This window comes from Bubalus kerabau, chromosome 19, assembly GCF_029407905.1.
Source record: "Bubalus kerabau isolate K-KA32 ecotype Philippines breed swamp buffalo chromosome 19, PCC_UOA_SB_1v2, whole genome shotgun sequence".
Lineage (NCBI taxonomy): Eukaryota > Metazoa > Chordata > Mammalia > Artiodactyla > Bovidae > Bubalus > Bubalus kerabau.
Genome location: NC_073642.1, coordinates 7,406,558 through 7,426,973, shown reverse-complemented (window position 1 = coordinate 7,426,973; position 20,416 = coordinate 7,406,558). Strand labels below are relative to the sequence as shown.

At 44.8% G+C, this 20,416-nt stretch overlaps 1 protein-coding gene across 1 annotated transcript in view; it reads right to left on the bottom strand.

Moving 5' to 3' along the window:
- ADAMTS17 (ADAM metallopeptidase with thrombospondin type 1 motif 17) overlaps positions 1-20,416 on the bottom strand; it is a 394,605-nt gene that overhangs the window by 21,227 nt on the left and 352,962 nt on the right. The window lies entirely within an intron of this gene.

Below are 20,416 nucleotides of genomic sequence, written 5' to 3'. Positions count from 1 at the left end.
TCCTGAGCAGGGACTGTCACTCTTGAGGAGGCAACTCGGGATGGCCAAAGTCTCTCGAGAGTGATTAAGCTGCTGAGGCCACCAGCTGAAAGTGTTCAACTATGACTTTCTCCACCTGCCTAACATTTCAATGATCCCAACTCTGTCAGGTCTCTGCTGGCCTTACGGTGCTGGAACGGAGCTAGGCAATTTAGGAATCATGATTTCTCAGGACCCAAACAGGACTTTGAACGTCCTTTCAGAGACTCTCTGCGCTGTGGTCCCTGGCATGCGTGTGTGCTGAGTCGCTTCCGTCATGTCCACTCTTTGTGACCCTATGGACTGTAGCCTACCAGGCTCCTCTGTTCATGGGATTCTCCAGGCAAGAATACTGGAGTGGGTTGCCATTTCCTCCTCCAGGGGATCTTCCCGACCAAGGGATTGAACCCACATGTCCTGCATTGCAGGCGGGTTCTTCACCACTAGCGCCACCTGGAAAGCCCTTGCGAGCCCCCAGTAGCGGCAGTTCCAGGAGCTCACTGCTTGACAAAGCAGCGCCGCCTGGAGGGTCAGTGCTGATAACCACTCAGTTCTCACAACAGTCAGACCCAGATCCCACCTGATGAGGCCATCCCCCTTGGAAACATCTAGGTGCTGGTGATGAGGCAGAGAATGAAACAAAGCCTGCCTCTGAATCCTGGGGACAGAAAGTAAACTGGTGAGCAATATACAACAGAATACAACATACTGTAATAGAGCACATGAAAGCTGATTGAAGGTGAGTGTTAGCTGCTCAGTCATGTCAGACTCTTTGCGACCCATGGACTGTAGCCCGCCATATAACATGTTCTGTATCACAGACACAGAGAGAATGTGCCACGCCGTAATAAGTGCTTCAGAGGAAAGCAAAGCAGCATGGGCTGGACGGGGCAAGGCGAGGGTTCAGATCAGATCAGATCAGATCAGTCACTTAGTCGTGTCTGACTCTTTGTGACCCCATGAATTGCAGCACGCCAGGCCTCCCTGTCCATCACCAACTCCCAGAGTTCACCCAGACTCACGTCCATTGAGTCAGTGATGCCATCCAGCCATCTCATCCTCTGTTGTCCCCTTCTCCTCCTGCCCCTAATCCCTCCCAGCATCAGAATCTTTTCCAATGAGTCAATTCTTCACATGAGGTGGCCAAAGGACTGGAGTTTCAGCTTCAGCATCATTCCTTCCAAAGAAATCCCAGGGCTGATCTCCTTCAGAATGGACTGGTTGGATCTCCTTGCAGTCCAAGGGACTCTCAAGAGTCTTCTCCAACACCACAGTTCAAAAGCATCAATTCTTTGGCGCTCAGCCTTCTTCACAGTCCAACTCTCACATCCATATATGACCACAAGAAAAACCATAGCCTTGACTAGACGAACCTTTGTTGGCAAAGTAATGTCTCTGCTTTTGAATATGCTATCTAGGTTGGTCATAACTTTCCTTCCAAGGAGTAAGCATCTTTTAATTTCATGGCTGCAGTCACCATCTGCAGTGATTTAGCACTATTTTATCCAAGGTGGGGCATGGTCTGCCATGGACAGCACTTGGGAGGAAGTGAGGCAGGAGCCCCGTGCTTTCTGGGAGAAGATGTAGGCAGAGCGCACAGCAGGTGCAAAGGCCCTGGAGGCAGCGTGTGCTGGCAGGGCCGAGGGCAGCCGGGAGCAAGCGTGGCTGGGGAGGGGGTGAGCAGGAGAGGGCAGGACCCGAGAGGCCGCAGGGGGAGGTCACGCAGGGCCTGGCGGGCTGCTGCCTCCTGCTTGAATAAGATGCAGTCTGGGGGGTTTAGAGAGAGGAGGGCACGCCTCTCCAGGGCCCCACTGGCTCTGCACGGCAGCAAGCCTACAGTGGGTGGAGGCTGCAGGGAGGGCAGGGAGGAGGCCACTGCAGTGATCCAGGTGGGAGACAAGGGTGGCCTGGACCAGCTGGGGCGCTGGGGGGTGTTGGACTAAGTTTTGAGAAGATGGGGCTACCCGGTTCCATCCCGACATGGTTCCTCCTCATCCCTTAGGGCAAGCTCAGGCCACCTTGTCTAGAGCTCATTCCAGACCCCTTGGCAGAGCTTACCACTCTGTCCTTTGCAGCCCAGGGACTAACTGCAGTGACGCTCCTCTCATCAGACCCCTTGCTCATGCTACGAAGATGGAGACGCAGTGCCAGCCTTGGGGGTGAGGACAAGCAGCGCACCACCTGCAGACTGCTTATGGCAGTGTCTGGCACACTGCCGTATAACGGAACTGGTACTGTCATTATTCTCTGTCTCCTTGGTGGGAAATGAAGACTTCGCAGATGGCACGCAGCCTTGCTCCCATTTCAGTGCCTGACAACTGCTTGAACACTTCTGAAAGATGTGAACCAACTCCTACCCATTTCTCCTAGTCATGGTCTTTAGAGTATAAGAATTCCCTCTCAAATATCTGAAGATAGGTCTTTGGTTCCCCTTTTAAGTTTTCTCTTCTTTTGATCAGAATAATGTACAGATTCTCAATCCGTTGTAAGTCTCAAATCAGTCACTGCTATTCTTAAAATGGATTGATGTGTCACGGATAGGATGGTCCAGATGTGACCTGAAAGTGGCGAGAGAATGTGCTGGTTTTGTCTTTAAGTGGGGACTTGCTTTCATGAATGCTACCCAACTCTGTGCCATTTCCTTTCTTTCTTAAAGCAACCAACCACACTGGCCTCTGCTAGCACCTATTACGTTTTTCTCTCAAGAACTGACTCTCAGCCAAATCTCCTTCATCCTGACCTTTTGCAATTAACTTTGCAAATACAGATGTTAGGTTTTAGGTGGAGACCTAGGTTTTAGGTTGAGGTCAGGCTGTTGTGCTGACCTGTGAAATGGCCTAGAATCCTGCTGCTGCCTTTCGTATTTGCTGTGCTTCCCAGGGCTGAGCCCAGAAGCACAGAGCATCCACACTGTGGGATACTCGTGGGATACGCAAACACCGCCGTGGCATACTCATGGGGATATCATTGCCTCCGCATGCATGCCACTGCCATGGGTGCCAGCTTCTCCACTTCTGGGCACACAATCAGAGCATGTGCTCTAGGGAATGTGGGTACCAACTCTGTTCACACAAAGGTCACATCCAGGACACAGGGACAGGAGACAGGGAACTGCTGGCAGGTCTCAGCAGTCCTGCCTTGGGGGCTCCTCCCGGCCCACCACTGGCTAGAAAAGTCAGGTCTGTGGGGGTCAGATTCCCGTAGAGCTTGGAGGGACTGCTAGCCCCCTAGGTCCTCCTCTCCTTTACCTCTCGTGTCTGCTGTGTGCTGTGCTTAGTTGCTCAGTCGTGTCCGACTCTTGAGACCCCATGGACTCCTACCAGACTCCTCTGTCCATGGGGATTCTCCAGGCAAGAATACTGGAGTGGGTTGCCATGCCCTCCTCCAGGGCATCTTCCCACCCAGGGATCGAACCCATCTCAGTGTTTGATCAGATTCTTTACCATCTGAGCCACCGGAAGCTGGTACTTTTCAAAAGGCTGACAGGATGGAAAAGAGCTCACGTACCCCTTGTCCTTTTTCCAGAAGAATCCTGATCCATCCCTGCCTGAAACATGTGCTGAGCCACCAACAGGAGGGCTCTGTGTCGTAGGCACACCTGCTAAGGGTTATTGGAACTATTTTTCAGCTGAACCTTCTTGCTCCTGAACTTAAGAAACACCTCGGTGAGAAGTGGGGATGAAAAGCGGCCTCCCTAAGACTTTGCTTTCAGTGACAGAAAGAAACCACTTCCGCTGAAGGGCCTCGGCTGCATGAGGCCCATGTGGGACAGGAGATGACATCACACGCCTGGACATCACAGTCAAGTCCCATTGATTCCAAGTCCACTAACTTGAGAAGGGCCAACAGTTCCACACAACAATGTGTACTACAATTATAATGCAAACCTGAGCTTTTTTCACTCAATCCTCTAAAAATCTTAACAGCGACATTCATTAGCTGAGTATGAGTTAGTAGTTTTTCTTAAAAGCAATAAAACTGTAATTCTTGATGAAGCCACCATAATACTTCCATAATTCAGGTCCCTCCCCCATTCCCACAGGGTCAGGTCAGCCTCTCCTGTCCAGCCAACACAGACGCATCTCCTTTGTACGTGTGCCAAGTTCAATCATTCTAATCAGGTAGTTTTCCGCCTTTATCTGCGGTTTCACTTTCCCCAGTTTACTAGCAGTCAACTGCAATCTGAAGACATTAAGTGGAAAATTCCAGAAATAAACAATTCATAAGTTTAAACTGTGCTCTGTTCTGAGCAGTGGGATGAAATCTCCCACCATCCCAATCAGTCCCGCCCAGGATGTGACCCATGCCTTTGCCCAGCTTATCCACCTGTATAGGCTCCCTGCCACTTAGTACAGGAAATACACAGCATGTAAATACCTGCAGGGTTCAGTACTATCCTGGGTTTCGGGCATCTACTGGGGGGCTTGGGGTGTATGGCTCAAGGACGAGGGGGGACTACTAGATTTTGGACGGCTCTCTCACTACCTGACACCCTGGTTTGTTTTTTTTTAACTGCTGTCGCTATAAACTTAAGGGCACAAAAAAATACAGACTGATTATCTTGCACTTCTGGAGGCAGAAAAACTAACGTGGATCTCAAGGGGCTAAAATCAAGGTGCTGCACGGCTGGTTCCTTCTGGAGACTCGAGGAAGACTCTGCTTCCTTGCCTTTCCCAGCTTCTACACACTGCCCTGAGTCCCTGGCTGGTGGCACCTTCTTCTGCCGTGTCTGACTCTTTGCAACCCCATGGACTGCAGAACACCAGGCTTGGCTTCCCTGTCCATCACCAACTCCGGGAACTTGCTCAAACTCACGTCCATCGAGTCGGTGATGCCATCCAACCATCTCTTCCTCTGTCATCCCCTTCTCCTCCTGCCTTCTATCTTTCCCACCATCAGGGTCTTTTCCAATGAGTCAGTTCTTCTCATCAGGAAGCCAAAGTATGGGAACTTCAGCTTCAGCATCAGTCCTCCCAATGAATATTCAGGACTTGTTTCCTTTAGGATGGACTGGTTGGATCTCCTTGCAGTCCAAGGGACTCTCAAGAGTCTTCTCCAACACCACAGCTCAAAAGCATCAATTCTTCAGCACTCAGCTTTCTTTATAGTTCAACTCTCACATCCGTACATGACTACTGGAAAAACCATAGCTTTGACTAGATGAATCTTTGTCACCAAAGTAATGTCTCTGTTTTTTAATATGCTGTCTAGGTTTGTCATAGCTTTTCTTCCAAGGAGCAAGCATGGCTGCAGTCACCATCTGCGATGATTTTGGAGCCCCCCCAAATAAAGTCTCTCACTATTTCCATTGTTTTCCCATCTATTTGCCATGAAGTGATGGGCCCAGATGCCATGATCTTTGTTTTCTGAATGTTGAGTTTTAAGCCAGCTTTTTCACTCTCCCCTTTCACTTTCATCAAGAGGTTCTTTAGTTTCTCTTTGTTTTCTGCCATAAGGTGTCATCTGCCTATCTGAGGTTATTGATATTTCTCCTGGCAATGTTGATTCCAGCTTGTGCTTCATCTAGCCTGGCATTTCTCATGATATATTCTGCATATAAGTTAAATAAACAGGGTGACAATATACACCATTGACGTAGTCCTTTCCCAATTTGGAACCAGTCTATTGTTCCATGTCCAGTTCTAACTTTTGCTTCTTGACCTGCATACAGATTTCACAGGAGGCAGGTATGGTGGTCTGGCATTCCCATCTCTTTATATTTGGCATTCCCAAACTCTTCCACAGTTTGTTGTGATCCACACAGTCAAAGACTTTGGCATAGTCAGTAAAGCAGAAATAGATGTTTTTCTGAAACTCTCTTGCTTTTTCTATGATCCAATGAATGTTGGAAATTTGATCTCTGGTTCCTCTGCCTTTTCTAAATCCAGCTTGAACATCTGGAAGTTCTTGGTTCATGTACTGTTGAAGCCTTGCTTGGAGAATTTTGAGCATTTCTTTGCTAGTGTGTGAGATGACTGCAATTGTGTGGTAGTTTGAACATTCTTTGGCATTGTCTTTCTTTAGGATTGGAATGAAAACTGACCTTTTCCAGTCCTGTGGTCACTGCAGACAGAATGAAAATCACAAGTACAGAAAACTAACCAAAATGACCACATGGACCACAGCCTTGTCTAACTCAAGGAAACTATGAGCCACGCCATGTAGGGCCACCCAAGATAGATGGATCAAAGTGGAGAGTTCTGACAAAAACATAGTCCACTGGAGAAGGGAATGGCAAACCACTTCAGTATTCTTGCCTTGAGAATCCTATGAACAGTATGAAAAGGCAAAAAGACAAGACACTGAAAAATGAACACCCCAGGTTGGTAGGTACCCAATATGCTACTGAAGAAGAGTGGAGATATAACTACAGAAATAATGAAGAGATGGAGCCAAAGTGAAAACAACGTCCAGTTATGGATGTGACTGGTGATGGAAGTAAAGTCTGATGCTGTGAAGAACACTATTGCATAGGAACCTGGAATGTTAGGTCCATGAATCAAGGCAAATTAGAAGTGGTCAAACAGGAGATGGCAAGAGTGAACATTGACATTTTAGGAATCAGTGAACAAAAATGGACTGGAATGGGTGAATTTAACTCAGATGACCATTATATCTACTGTGGGCAAGAATCCCTTAAAAAAATGGAGTAACCCTCATAGTCAACAAAAGAGTCCAAGATGCAGTACTTGGGTGCAATCTTAAAAATGACAGAATGATCTCTGTTCGTTTCCAAGGCAGACCATTCAATATCACAGTCATCCAAGTCTATGCTCCAACCACTAATGCCGAAGAAGCTGAACTTGAATGGTTAAATGAACCTACAAGACCTTCCAGAACTAACACCAAAAAAAGATGTCCTTTTCATCATAGGGGACTGGAATGCAAAACTAGGAAGTCAAGAGATACCTGGAGTAACAGGCAAGTTTGGCCTTGGAGTACAAAATGAAGCAGGGCAAAGGCTAATAGAGTTTTGCCAACAGAATGCACTGGTCATAGTAAACACCCTCTTCTAACAACACAAGAGAAGACTCTACATGTGGACATCACCAGATGGTCAATACAGAAATCAGACTGATTATATTCTTTGCAGCCAAAATGGAGATGCTCTATACAGTCAAGCAAAAACAGGACGGGGAGCTGACTGTGGCTCAGATCATTAAATTCAGACTTAAATTGAAGAAATTAGGGAAAACCACTAGACCATTCAAGTATGACCTAAATCAAATCCCTTACAATTATACAGTGGAAGTAACAAAAATAAATTCAAGGGATTAGATTTGATAGACCGAGTGCCTCAAAAACTATGGATTGAGGTTCATGACATTGTACAGAAAGCAGTGATCAAGACCAGTTCCAATAAAAAGAAATGCAAAAAGGCAAAATGATTGTCTGAAGAGGCCTTACAAATAGCTGAGAAAAGAAGAGAAGTGAAATGCAAAGGAGAAAAGGAAAGATATACTCATCTGAATGTAGAGTTCTAAAGAGAAGCACAGAGAGATAAGAAAGCCTTCCTAAGTCATCAACACAAAGGAATAGAGGAGAGCTATAGAAAGGGCAAGACTAGAGATCTTCTTCAAGAAAATTAGAGATACCAAGGGAACATTTCATGCAAAGAAGGGCTCAATAAAGGACAGAAACAGTATGGACCTAACAGAAGCAGAAGATATTAAAAAGAGGTGGCAAGAATACACAGAAGAACTGCACAAAAAAAGATCTTCATGACCAAGATAACCATGATGGTGCGATCACTCACCTAGAGCCAGACATCCTGGAATGTAAAGTCAAGTGGGCCTTAGGAAGCATCACTATGAACAAAGCTAGTGGAGGTGATGGAATTCCAGCTGAGCTATTTCAAATCCTGAAAGATGATGCTGTGAAAGTGCTGCACTCAATATGCCGACAAATTTGGAAAACTCAGCAGTGGCCACAGGACTGGAAAAGTTCAGTTTTCATTCCAATCCGAAAGAAAGGCTTAAAACAACAAGAATTTATTCTCTTACAGCTCTGGCAGCTGGAAGTAAAAAAATTAAAGTGATGGCAGAGTGGTTTCCTTCTGAGGACTCTAAGGAGTCTGTTCCATGCCTGTCTCCCAGGTTCTGGTAACTTTATTTGGGGGAGACCTATAACAACCTAATTCCACCTGCAGGCCTAACTTTCCTTTGACATGTAACCTAATATTTTCATGAGTTCCAGGGATTAGGATGTAGACATCTTTGATGGTCAGTATTTTAAGTATACATCACATTAATAGTTCTGAGAAATTTTATCTTCTATTCAAAATTCAGTTTCTATTCAAGTCTTTATTTAAGACTTAAACTAGGTAAAGATCTCATGCAATGTGCTGAAGTGTGACTGTCTCACAAAGAAACAATGGCATCTTTAGGATCACATTCTACTAACACAGTTATTTTAGGTTGACTATAAAGTGAATCTCCAACATAGATAACCAAAAAGAACACATTTGTGGGTCATTCATTTTCAGCAACTTCAAACTGTGAAAAAAGTGTGAGCTGTTCTTTTTCAACATAACAAGTGTTTAAGATAGCAAGTGGTTTGTCTGTGGGGTCAGTTTTATCCATCTCCAAAATGGGTCAGTAGTAAGGATCTGGCATTGGCACCTAGTCTGCACCTGTCTCTGAGCCAGGAAAGTTCTTTACAATAGGTAAATTAATCAAGGTAAGGCACCTGTACGTGATTGCCTGAGCATCTGTTGTACAGACATGCAAATTCCCAACACAGAATCAAATATCCCACAGGGCAAATACCACAGCATAAACAGAAGGATGTGAAACAGCCCGGAAGCTCCAGGAAGCTGCAGGGAGGTTAAAGAGATTTTGGCTACTGGGATGGCTACTTTGTCCAACTTCATCCCCTCTGTCCTCCAGACATGTGGTATCAACTTCATGCCAAGCCTGAACCAAGGGCCCGGGCACTCAGCTCAACAGCCCCACCTTCACAAAGCTCGGTCAAGCGTGTGGTCCTTATGGGGGAGGGAAACACAAAAACAGGCAATGTCATCACTGTCTGATAAGTGCAGTGGACAAAACGGAGCTTGAGCTGGGTCGTGAAGGTCAAGGTGAAGTTGGTCAAGCAAAGAAACAGGGCTCAGGGCTCTGAGAGCGAGCACCTACCCATGAAATGTTGAGGAGCAACTGTGAGTTTGGGATGACCAATCCTAAAGGATACTTCAGGGTGGGCAGGAGGAAAGCTGCCTTGGGGGTCTCTGGTGATCGTGTACCCTGGGGCAAGATTATGGGTTTCACCAAGGCAGCAGAGAAATGGAAAACAGGCACACTGATACAAGCCTATGAAAGGGTGGAGTTGACAGGGCTGTGGGTACATGGGGTCATGGAGAGAAAGAAGGCAAGAGTTAAGCTCAGGATTCTGAATGGTCCAGAGGATGCTGGTGGTGCCTCCACTGCGAGCGAAGAACACAGGGAGGGGAGTTGACCTGGGGGCGGAAGGGGGTATTACTTTCAGGTGGCCGCTAGGCCACTCGGTGGTGCTGGGAAGGGTCTGCGGGTGCAGTTCTGGAGCTCAAGGGTGCCACCTGGTGGGAGACACAGGGTTGGAAGTCAAAAGCAATCAAGTCCTGGTAGACAGCAAGGGTTAGAACGACTAACTAACGACTCATCCGGGGAGCTTATACTGGAGGACAGGGGGCAGGGCTTGGGGAGTGCAAGCACCTGGGGTTGGACTCAGTCATGGGAGTGGGAGGAGAGGTGATGAGCAAGGCCAGTGAGGGCAAGTGGACAGTGCAAGAGGCACCAAGAAGGGCTGGGCTGGATGAGGCTGAAGAGCATCCCTGGATTTAGCCAGGAGGCGGCGAAGCTGATGGGGGGGGAGGACTGGGGAGACCAGTCCCCAGCGCTCTAAGTGCAGAATGGATGAGGGTGCAGAGGAGATGCTGGCACTCTTAGCAGATTTGGTTTGATGCCTAGACAGTGGGATCCACAAACCCTCAATGCTGGGGTGACACTCCACCTTTGGAAACTAGACCTAGAGGTCAGCAAGATGTGCCATGACTTGGGAGCCTCCGGTCAAGCAAGCTGCATGCGGGCGAGAAGATGAGTGAGGATGTGAGAAGGGGATGCTGAGAACGGCCGGGGGCGGCAAGCAGTGGCTCATAGAGCCACCTGTCTGGACCCGTGGGCCACCCTGCCCACCTGTAGTGCCTCCTGGAAAGTCATCTGGGCCAAGTGGCAGAGCAGATGACCTGTTGGAGACCTGGGCCATGTCTGAGAACCTGGAGGACAGCTGGGGAGGGAAGCCAGGGGCCTGGTGTGGACAGCATTGTGAGGGGAAGACTTGGCCACAATCATACAGACTGTGTAGCCCACCAGGCTCCTCTGTCCACAGGACTTCCCAGATAAGAATGTGTTGTACTTAGTTGCTCAGTCACGTCCGACTCTTTGCGACCCCACAGACTGTACAGCCCATGGAATTCTCCAGGCCAGAATACTGCAGTGGGTAGCCTTTCCCTTCTCCAGGGGATCTTCCCAACCCAGGGATCGAACCCAGATATCCTGCACTGCAGCTGGATTCTTTACCATCTGAGCTACCAGGGAAGTCCAAGAATACTGGAATGAGTAGCCTATCCCTTCTCCAGGGGATCTTCCTGACCCAGGAATTGAACCAGGGTCTCCTGAATTGCAGGCAGATTCTTTGTCACAGAGCCACCCAGGAAGCCCTGCCCAGGACTTTTTCACTGCCATCTTGCCTTCGACCCACCAGAATTCCCAAAGGAAGGCGGCTCAGGGCCTGCTGGGCTTGCTTCACAGATGGAGGAACTGACTCAGAGAGACAGCAACACTGGCCCAAAGCCCACCAGCTATTAAGTGGGTGAGCCCTCTGTGCCCCGACCCAGGGACTTCCTTTTTGTATTTACACACTCATGCTCTGGTTAGGGGACACCTGACCGATTTCATCAGGATGCCCCAAGGGTGAAAGATGCCCACTCACTAGAGCCAGACATTCTCAAAGTCTCAGCAGGTCGCGTTCAGGATCCTGGGATCAGACGGGCCTGGCCTTGAGTATTCCTTCCACCAGCTTGCCAGCTGTGTGACCTTGGACAAGTCAGTACTCAAGCCTCTGCCAGGAGGTCAGCTCAGGCCTGGCGCTCTGTGGGCCTGATAAATATCAGCTGTTATTACTGCTAGAACTATTATTCTCAGTCCAGACATCTGTCTTATTCAGAGGAACTACTGTTCCTCAAAGCCCTCTGGAATGGCTCGTCTATGTGGGCATTTGGAACCAAAACAAATTCATTTGAATTTTTAGAAAATTGTCAATAAATCTGTATGATTCAGATGATAGGAATATGAAGAACCTGCTTGAGTGCTGAGTCCTGTAACTCTGTGTGCGTTTTCTCCCCGCTCTGAGCCCCTGGCTCTCATCCATAAAGCAGGTCCAGATGCTGACCTCAGGGCAGGTAAAGGCCCCAGGGGGATGCCCACCGGGGAGCCCCAGGGGCGGACATCTCCTCCCTCTCCCCCTGGGGCAGGGCTGCCGCAAGCGGGGCTGAGTGTCCGGCCGAGGTCAGGCCAGCAGAGTTCTGCCTTCTGCGGATGACAGGGCTCTCCCAGGACACCCGGGCTGTGCTCACCACGTGCGCCGCCGGCCTGGGCTGAGCAGACGTGGCAGAGGCCGCTGGCCTGGAGCCGGACCTCCCGGGCCTCGTCCCAGAAGCACCACGGAGGACGCAGCAGCGGCAGACGCCGCGTCCGCCCGGGTCGCTCTCACAGCTCAGGGCCGGCTGCAGCCAGCAGCTCTGTTATGAGAACAATCAAAACACGCCTTTAACATGTGCCATTTAAAGTCCCCGAAGATACGTGGCTGCTTTTATTGAGCAGATGTCCGTGAGAGGAGCGGGGTGGGGAAGCACGACCAGGACTTAACGGGCTGGGCTGCGAGGTTCTCCCAGGGGACGGAGGGGGACACCTCACAGCTGCACACGAAGTTTCAACGCAGCATTTCTCCATTTAAAACTTGAGAATTATGGGTTCTCGTATACATTTCCTTGAAAAGGAATATTATCCATATATTTGTTTTTTTTTCCAGGAGGAAATGAGAGCCTGCAGTGTGTGATTGGGAGAGAATACACGGGCCTGTGCACGTGAGCTTCTGCTAGAGGACATTAGTCCCCCCCTGAAAACCAGGCTGGGTCAGTCTGAGAACTTGCCATGCTTCCCTGAAAAGGTTCTTGAGTCAGTGTGGTTAGTTCTCACGTGCCAGGGAAAGTAAGAGGAAGGAAGGAGGAAGAGAGGGGGAGGGTGGAAGGGGCAGGCAAGCGGGGGAGGGAGGGGGCAGGGAAGGTGGGGGAGGGAGAGGGCAGGGAAGGGGGAAGGAGGCAGGGAAGGGGGGAGGGAGCCAGGGAGGGAGGGAGCCGGGGAGGGAGGGAGGGGGCAGGGAAGGAAAGCTTTGCTAAAATACAACTTAAGGGAACATGTTTCAGGAGTAGTTTCTCTAGATATTGCACCAGCTAGCCATTTTGGGAGCTTCCTATGTACTAGGCAATGTTCTGAGCACTTAACATGATTCGAATTATTTGATCCCTGTAACAGTCCTACAGAGAGCCATTCTACAGATGAGGAAATCAAGGCACAGAGAGCTTAAGTGGCTTGCCCAAGGTCATACATTAGCAAGCAGAAGCATGATTTTAACAGTTCCATTGAGACCTAATTCACATACTCTACAATTCATCCACATAAAGAGAACAACAATATTCTGAGTTGTGAAATAACCACCACAATCAATTTAGCATATTTTCATTGCCCTCCAAAGAAACTCAACAACTCTTAGCTGTCATCTCCCAGTAGATACCCCGTCCCACCCCTCTCAGCCCTAAGCAATCACTAACCTACTTTTCGTCTCTATAGACTTGCCTCTTCTGGGCATTTCATATAAATGGACACATAACATGTGGTTCTTTGTGCCTGGATTCTTTCACTGAGCATGATGTTTCCAAGGCTCGTCCACATGATAGCACCTATCAGTATTTCATTCCCTTTTATTATTGAATAATATTTGATTGTATGGATATACCATATTTATTTATCAGTTCATCAATTGAGGGACATTTGGGTTATTTCCACATTTCAACTATTACGAATAATGCTACAGTGAACATCACTGGATAGTTTTTGTATGGACATGTGTTCTCATTTCTTTTGACTATATACCAAGGAGTGAAACTGCTGGATCATATGCTAACTCTATGTTTAACAATTTGAGAAATTCCAGACTGTTTCCAAAGCAGCTCCACCATTTTGCATTTCTATAGTAGCATATGAAAATCTAAATTCTCCACACTAACATTTGTGTGTGTTAGCTGCTCAGTCATGTCCGACTCTTTGTGTAGCCCACTGGGCTTCTCTGTCCATGGGATTCTCCAGGCAAGAATACTGGAGTGGGTTGCCATTTCCTTCTCCAGGGGATCTTCCCCACCTGGGAATCAAACCTAGGTCTCCTGCATTCCAGGAAGATTTTTTTTACCATCTGAGCCACCAGGGGAGCTACAGTCCCATAAATTTTTGCTGTTATCTCTCATTTTGATTACAGCCATCTTAGTGGGTGTGAAGTGGTATCCCATTGTGTTTTCATGTACTGTGGTAAAATATGTACAAAATTGACCATTTTAACACTTTGCAGTGTACAATTCAGTAGTATTAAATACATTCACATTGTTGTGCAACCCTCACCATTATCTCCAAAACTTTTCATCTTCCCAACCTGAATTAATTAGATTCAATAAACAATAACCTCCTCTTCCCCTCTCCCCCAGCCCCCATCATCAAACTTTCCGTCTCTATGAATGTCTGCTCAGGTGCCTCATATAAGTGGATCCATACAGTGTTTGTTCTTCTGTAACCGTCTTATTTCACTAAGTATAATGTCCTCAAGGCTCATCCATGTTGCAGCATCTGTCAGAACTTCCTTCCTTTTGAAGGGTGAATAACATTTCACAGTGCATGTGTAACACATTTCATTTGTCTGTTTGTCCAGAGAGGAACACTTGTGCTGCTTCCACCCTCTGACTATTGTGAATAATGATGCTATGAAGATAGTTGTACAAATTTCTGTTAGAGTTCCTTTTTTTAAAATTCTTTTGGGTATATAATTCTTTTAATTCTTTTGGGTGGACTTGCTGGATCATATGTAATTCTGTGTTTAAGTTTTTAAGGAATCGCTGTACTGTTTCCCACAGTGGCTGCGCCATCTGACATTTCAATGAACAGTGTAGAGGGTTCCAATTTCCCCAAATCCTCTCCAACACTGATTTGCTGTATATATATATATATATATATATATATATATATATATATATATAAGCTAGCTACATGGGTACAAAGTGGTCCTCATTGTGGTTTGATTGACATTTCCCTAATGATTAGTGATAATGAGCATTTTTTCAAGTACTTACTAGCCATGTGTATATCTCCTTTGGAGAAATGAGTGAACATTTTCTTTGCCTATTTCTTAATTGGGTACCATTTGTTGTTTAGTTATAGGAGTTCTTTAGATATTCTGGATATTACTTCTTTATTAAATATATGACTTGCAAATATTTTCTCCCATTCTTTGGGTTGCCTTTCCACTTTGTTGATGATGTTCCTTGATGCTCAGTTTTCAAATTTTATGATGTCCAATTTGATTTTCCCTTCTGTTGCCTATGCTTTTTGTCGTATCTAAGAAATCATTACCAACCTACGAAGCTTTTTTCCTATATTTTATTCTAAGAGTTTTAGCTTTAACTCTTATATTTAGGTCTTTGATCCATTTTGAGTTTATTTTTGTATATAGTATAAGGTAAAGATTGCTGGGAGAAATATCAGTAACCTCAGACATGCAGATGTCACCACTCTTATAGCAGAAAGCGAAGAGGAACTGAAGAGACTCTTGATGAAGGTGAAAGAGGAGAGTAAAAAAGCTGGCTTAAAACTCAGCATTCAAAAAACGACGATTGTGGCATCTGGTCCCATCACTTCATGGGAAACAGATGGGGAAACAATGGGAACAGTGACAGACTTTATTTTCTTGGGCTCCAAAAATTACTGCAGATGGTGACTGCAGCCATGAAATTAAGATGCTTACTCCCTGGGAGAAAACTATGACAAACCTAGATGTCGTATTAAAAATAAGAAATCTTACTTTGCTGACAAAGGTGCTAATAGTCAAAGCTATGGTGTTTCCAGTAGTCATGGTATGGATGTGAGAGTTGGACCATAAAGAAGGCTGAGCACCGAAGAACTGATGCTTTTGAACTGTAGTATTGGAGAAGACTCTTGAGATTCCCTTGGAATCCTAAAGGAAAACAGTCCTGAATATTCATTGGAAGGACTGATGCTGAAGCTGAAGTTCCAATACTTTGGCCACCTGATGGGAACAACTGACTCACTCACTGGAAAAGACACTGATGCTGGGAAAGATTGAAGATGGGAGGAGGGGTCGACAGAGGATGAGATGGTTGGATGGCATCACCAACTCATTGGACATGAGTTTGAGCAAGCTCCATGAGTTGGTGATGGACAGGGAAGCCTGGTGTGCTGCAGTCCATGGGGTCACAAAGAGTCGGACACAACTGAGCGACTGAACATAAGGTAAAGGTCCAACTTCATTCTTTCATATTTTGATATCCATTCTTCCCAATACCATTTATTGAACTTTATTACGGTTTTGATTTTTGAACTCCTTGATGACTGATGATGTTGAACATCTTCTCATGTGCTTACTGGCCATATGCATATCTTCTTCTGAGAATGTCTACTCAGATAATTTACCCATTTTTAAATTGGTTAATTTTTTTTTATTATTGAGTTGGAAGAGTCATGGATGTGTGTTGTTTCAGTCACTCAGTCGTGTCCAACTCTTTTGAAACTCCCATGGACTGTAGGCCACCAGTCTCCTCTGTCCATGGGATTTTCTAGGCAAGAACACTGGTGTGGGTTATCATTTCCTACTCTAGCAGATCTTCCCAACCCAGGGATCGAACTCATTTTTCTTGGGTTTCCTGCATTGGCAGGCAGATTCTTTACCACTGTGCCACCTGGGAAGCCAAAAGAGTCCTTGATATATTCTAGTTAAAATGAAGTGAATTGAAGTGAAAGTTGCTCAGTCGTGTCCGACTCTTTGTGACCCCATGGACTATACAGTCCATGAAATTCTCCTGGCCAGAATACTGGAGTGAGTAGCCTCCCCCTTCTCCAGGGGAATCTTCCCAACCCAGGGATTGAACCCAGGTCTCCTGCATTGAAGGCAAATTCTTTACCAGCTGAGCCACAAGGGAAGCCCAATAATACTGGAGTGGGTAGCCTATCCCTTCTCTGGTGGATCTTCCTGACCCAGGAATCTAACTGGGGTCTCCTGCATTGCAGGTGGATACTTTACCAACTGAGCTATCGGGAAAGTTAAAATGATCTTTTCAGATATATGATTTGTGAAAATGCTTTTTCCCCCATTGGGTTATCTTTTCATTTTCTTTACGGCTTTGAAGAACAAAGTTTTAAATTTTTATAATGTCCTAGTTTATTTTTTCTTCATTACTTGTGTTTTTACTTTCATATCTAAGAAACCATCACCTAATCTAGAGTCAGGAGGATTTATGCCTAATGTTTCCTTGTTTTATAGCTTCAGCACTTACATTTAGTTGATTGATGCATTTTGAGTTCATTGTTGTCTATGGTATGATCTAGGGATCCAACTTGTTTTTTGATGTGGACATTCAGCGTCTCAGTACCATTTATAGAAAAGACTATTCTTTTTCCATTGGATTGTTCTGATATTCCATGTTGAAAATTAACTGATAGTAAATGAGAGAATGTTTATTTCTAGATACTCATTTATATTAATTGTTCTATATGTCTGTCTTTATGCAAGTACCATACTGTCTTGATTACTCTAGCTTTGTAGTAATTTTTGAAACTGAGAGGCATAAGTCTTCTAACTTTGTTTTTATTTTTAAAAATTGTATTGACTATTCAGAACCCTTTGCAATTTCACATAAATTTTAGGATCAGCTTGTTCATTTGTGCAGTAAAGACAGTTGGAATTTTGATAGGGATTATGCTTTGTTAGTAGATCAATTTGTGGAGTATAGTCCTCTTAACAATATCAGGCTTTCTACTGGGATGTATTTAGATATTCATTAACTTCTTTCAATAATGTTTTGTCATTTTCAGTGTTTAAGTCTTGTATTTCTTTTGTTAAATTCATTCCTAAGTATTCTATTGTTTTTGATGCTACTGCAAATGGAACTGTTTTCTCCATTTCCTTTTCAGACTATTCATTGCAAGGGTATAGGAAGAGAATTGATTTTTGTCTATCAATCTTACATTCTATAACCTTGCTTAACTCGTTTGTTAAAAATAACATGCCCAAAATGGCTTGTATCATTTGCCACGTCCACCACCATGACAGCAAACCAAGACTTAATTGCAGTTTCAATCCCTTCCAAAAATATGACCTTTAAAAGTCAATCCGGATCAACACTAGTGAGGTAATTGTGCATGATAAAGCCCATCCCTTCCCCCAAAAGAAGATGGCCTGGACTAGAGTAGTCTTTGTGTGTGTTAGTCACTCAGTCATGTCCGATTCTTTACGACCCCATGGACTGTAGACTTCCAGGCTCCTCTGTCCATAGACTTCTCCAGGCAAGAATACTGGAGTGGGTTGCCATTCCCTTCTCCAGGGAATCTTCCTGACCCAGGGATCGAACCCATGTCTCCTGCGTTGCAGGTGGATTCTTAACCATCTGAGCCACCAGGCAAGCAATCTCTACTTGTTAATACTTTCTTGCTCCACCCTCTTCCTGCCAGTAAATACATTCCATTTGAGTACGACCCCTTGGAGCACTCTTCTAGTTGCTAGCTGGGATGCTGCCTGATTCAAGAATTGTTAAATAAAGTCAACTAGATCTTTGAATTAACTGAGCTGAATTTTGTTTTTCAGCACATACATAGAAGATCATGTCATCTGCAAATATATGTAGTTTTACTTCTCTAATCTAGATGCTTTTTTTTTTTTTTTTTTTTGACTAATTTCCCTGGCTAGAACCACCAGTACAATGTTGGATATAAGTGGTGAAAACAGACATTCTTGTCTTATTCCTCTCTTAAGGGAAAAGCATTTAGTCTTTCACTATTAAGTGTGATGATATCTGTGGGTTTTTTGTAGGTGCCCTTCATGAGGTTGAGAAAATTCTATTCTATTCATAGTTTGTTGAATGTTTTGATCATGAAAGAATATTTAATTTTGTCAAATACTTTGTGTGTGTTTGTGTTAATTGAGACAATAATGTGGTTTGTCTTTTATTCTACTGATGTGATATATTACATTATTTGATTTTCAGATAAGTTTCCACTTGATCATGGTATGTAATCCTTTTCATATTGCTGGATTCAATTTACTCATATGTTGTTGAGGATTTTTGTGTCTATATTCATAAGTGATATTGGCATGTGGTTTCTTTTCTTGTGATATCTTTGTCGGTTTTGTCATCAGGGTAATACTGGTCTCATAGAATGAACTGCGAAGTGCTTCCTTTTCTACTTTTAGGAAGAGGCTACGAAAAATTGATATTAATTCTTCCTTAGATGTTTGGTAAAATTCACCAGTAAAACCATCTGATCCTGGGCTTTTTTCTGTGGGAAGTTTTTGATTATTAATTCAATCTCTTTACTTGTTATGGGTGTGCTCAGGTTATCTATTTTTTCTTGAGTCAGTTCCAGTAGTATTTCTAGGAATTTTGCCTGTTTCATCTAACTAATACAATTTTTCATTACACCAGAACATTTTTAGGTTTTCAGTATAGTAATGCAAAATGTCCAGATAATAACGGGAAGACGTAGAGGGTGTTTGAGGGTCACACACACTAAGGGCACTGCCTTGTTTAGGAAGAGGCTGGTGATTCTAAATACTTTGGACTTTACTGAAATGCTTATAGTTAAGGTACATGGGTCACATTTAAGAGTAGCTATCAAAAGAACAGAAATATAATCCACAGCTTCCCAAAAATAGGGAGAAAAAAGAAAAATTGTTAGTTCTGAATATCTTATAATTTCCAATATCATTTCCTCCAAACTCATGAACTATATATTTTTTAATTTCTAAAAATATAGAAAAAAGTAGGTCACTATCTTTTTACTGCTTATTTCCAATGTAATTTTCTATGGCCAGAAAGAATAGTGTGTTTTATTATCTTGGTTACCATAAATACAGCCTTATCAATCAGTGGGAATGGGGTGAACTAGCCATGATATAATGCAGAAACAATAGGTTATCATACGGAAGAAATTAGTTCATTGTCTCAACTCAGACTATACAGAAAAAGGCATTCTGGATGGGTTCAGTTCAGTTCAGTTTAGTAGCTCAGTGGTGTCCCACTCTTTGCGACCCCATGGAGTGCAGCACGCCAGGCCTCCCTGTCCATCACCAACTCCTGGAGTTTACTCAAACTCATATCCATTGAGTTGGTGATGCCATCCAACCATCTCATCCTCTGGATGGGTTAAAGCCTTCTTATACGCACAAAAAAGCCAAACCTTAAAAGTTCTGAAAGAATACATAGGAAAATATATTTGCAGTTAAAAGGTCAGGAAGGAATTGTAAAACAAAAGAAGGACAATTCCTAAATTAAAAATTAACCAATTTAACTAAATTAAAGATGAAAGCTTCTACTGAAAGACCTCATAGGTGAAGAGAGATGCCTCAAATAAGGGAAAATATAATCCAAGGTGTATGAGGAAGCTCATAATCAATTGGTAAAAGATAAGTAGCCCAACAGGATAATGGGCAAAGAACAGGAGGATAAGTCACAGAAAAAATATAAATATCCTCTTAACATATGAAAACACTCAACCTCACTACAGCACAGGGGAATTTAAAAAAATGAAACAACGAGGCACCATTTCCTCCCCACCAGATGGCAACACTACAAAGTCTGCTGCTGCTGCGTCGCTTCAGTCATGTCCGGCTTCCCTGTCCCTGGGATTCTCCAGGCAAGAACACTGGAGTGGGTTGCCATTTCCTTCTGCAATGCATGTAAGTGAAAAGTGAAAATGAAGTCGCCCAGCCGTGTCTGACTCCTAGCGACCCCATGGACGGCAGCCTACCAGGCTCCTCCGTCCATGGGATTTTCCAGGCAAAGAGTACTGAGTGGGGTGCCATCACCTTCTCCGACAAAGTCTGACTAAACTAAATTTGTTCACAACTGGAGCAATGGGAGCCCTTATGGCGCTGGTGACAGGGTAATGCTAGGCAAGTCTTCGGAGGAAAGCTCGAGGTGTGCAGACCTATGACCGTGTAGTCACCCTTGTAGGGACACAACTTGCACATGTGTCCAAGGAAACTGGACAAGGATGTTCACAGCACAGGTGTTTATTAGCTAATCTCAGACTTT